The following is a 2,543-nucleotide window of genomic DNA, read 5'->3' as shown; positions in this document are numbered from 1 at the left end:
TATACTCTTTAAAAATATCAATTTTAAGGTAAAGTCTGAGTGATTTCAGATTAGAGGAGATAAAATATGTGATACTGGATTACATCTTGGACCAGAGGGGCAGAAAATGCTGTGTCTAGAATAGAGAATCATGTTAATATTACATCTCCTGATTTTGGTTAATTATCCTGAGGATAGATGAGTGAATCTCGTTCTTAGAAAAAAATACTAAAGTTTAGGGACAAATTGGCATTGTGGCTGCATTTTACTCTCATGTGATCCAGAAAAAAATTAAGGTGTATATAGAAAAAAAGAAATGATAAAGTAAACTTTAAAACAACTTGGTAGGGGTGTCTGGGTGGCTCAGTTGGTTAAAGCATCTGCCTTCCATTCAGGTCATGATCTCAGCGGGGAGCCTGCTTCTCCCCCTTCCTCTGCCAGCCCCCTCCCTCTTGTGTGCGCTCTCTCTCTCTCTAACAAACAAAATCTTAAAAAAAAAACAATTTGGTAAAATGTACATAGTAGTATTGTTTTAATTTTTGGATACTGATCTGAAAGTTTGAATTACTTCGAATAAAAAATTTTAAACTAAAATATTGGAGAGAAAAAGTCAAGTAGGGACAAGCATACAAGCTTCCTCTGAGTTCGAGGTAAATAACTTCAATTTTCATTGATATCCAGCTCTGACCTTTCTATCCCACTTCAGTCCTTTATAAACTATCATGGAATGGGGGGCAACCAATTATGGATCATGGAATTCATCCTAGTGGGATTCCAGCTCAGTGAAGACATTGAGGTGCTCCTCTTCTGTATCTTCTCCCTGTTGTATATCTTCAACCTGCTGGCAAATGGCATGATCTTGGGACTCATTTGGCTAGACCTCAGACTGTACTCCCCCATGTATTTCTTCCTTTCTCATTTGGCTACCATTGACATACACTATGTTTCCAGCAATTTGCCCAATATGCTGGAAAACCTAGTGATACACAAAAAAATTATCTTCTTTGTCTTATGCACTATGCAGATAATTTTGTTTGTGACTTTTGCTGGAGCAGAGCACCTGATTTTGGTTGTGATGGTCTATGACCGGTTCATGGCAATCTGCCATCCACTCCAATACACCATCATCATGAACTGGAGAGTGTGCATGGTCCTGTTTGTCACTACTGGGCATGTGGGTTTTCCCGGGCCCTAGTGCATCTAATTCTCTAAAGTTGACCTTCTGTGGGCCCCAGGAGGTGAACCACTTCTGTGAAATCCTATCTGTCCTCAAAGTGGCCTGTGGTGATACTTGGATCAGTGAAGTTTTTGTCTTTACTGGTGGTGTGTTTATCTTAGTTGGGCCCCTTTCCCTGATGTTGGTTTCCTACATTCACATCTTCTGGGCCATCCTGAAGATCCAGACAAAGGAGAGGCACAGAAAAGCCTTTTCCACCTACTCCTCCCACTTCTGTGTGGTTGGATTCTACTTTGGCATAGCCATAATGGTTTATTTGGTTCCAGACAATAGCCAACGTGAGGAGGAGCAGAAAATCCTTACCCTGTTTTACACCCTCTTCAACCCATTGCTGAACCCCCTCATTTACAGTCTGAGGAATGCTTAGAGGGCAATATAAAGGAAGTTAGAATTTTGCATCAGGGAACTTTTCTCCTTAAGAGGTGATTGGTGGTGCAATAAAACTCAAGAAAATTCCCCAAGAAGAGGCATGATTCAATGATGAGAATTATCAGAGTTACATTAACCAGGTAGCGGAATAAAAATCCCTGGGCCCTCGTTCTTCCATAGAGACAATAATATATAGATCAATTGCCATTGTGAAAAACCAGTTAAGAGGCTGCAGCACCCAGACAAGCACAAAGCCAAGAAGAAATACAGTAGAGTGATCAGGCAAATCCATGGCATTTTTCCTGCCCTAGTCACTCCCCATCCCTGGCCCAGTGTGGTGTGATCAGAAGATTCCTAACTCTGCTTTCCCTCTGGAGGGAAGGAGATGAGTGGACCATGGGTATTACATTCTGGCTTTCAGGGCCTGGCCTGAGGGATTGTTTTCCATCTGGTGTGATTTAGAGCACTGATAAGAATGGCAGTTTGGGGGCCATGTTGGGGGCACTGAGAAGGCAAACATTCCAACTTCCTGCCAATAGGGATATTGTAGCATCTCAGACAAACACCAAGGGGAGCAAGAGTTTACAGGCTCCAGAGAAAAAGCAGGCAAACCTCTTTAACTGAGAAAATACATGTGCCAGTTCAGAGAAGCTACATCCCCACTAAAAGTTGGAGAGGTCCCCAGAATTTCTAGCAGGGCAGATTGCCCAAGATCTTCTCTTCATGAAGACAGTAAAGACTAAGAGAGGTAGCTGTTTTTCCAAAAGCCCAAATTTCAACTAAAATTCACAAGATATGCAAAGAAACCAGGAAACCATGGGCCAAAGGAACAAAATTCATCTCTGGAAACCACCACTAAAGAAATGCAAATTTATGAATTACTGACAAAGAACCCAATATAATCATTTTAAAGATAGATGCTCAATGATATAAAAGAGAACATAAGCAACAAATCAAG

The 2,543-nt window shown here is 41.3% G+C and overlaps 1 pseudogene; it reads left to right on the top strand.

Annotated features, from left to right (window-relative positions):
• Positions 1-663: 663 nt before the first annotated feature.
• On the top strand, positions 664-1,583 carry LOC116630691 (annotated as a pseudogene).
• Positions 1,584-2,543: the final 960 nt, after the last annotated feature.

Source organism: Phoca vitulina, unplaced genomic scaffold (assembly GCF_004348235.1).
Source record: "Phoca vitulina isolate PV1807 unplaced genomic scaffold, GSC_HSeal_1.0 scaffold4, whole genome shotgun sequence".
Classification (NCBI taxonomy): Eukaryota; Metazoa; Chordata; class Mammalia; order Carnivora; family Phocidae; genus Phoca; species Phoca vitulina.
This window is presented reverse-complemented; position numbering and strand designations above follow the sequence as displayed.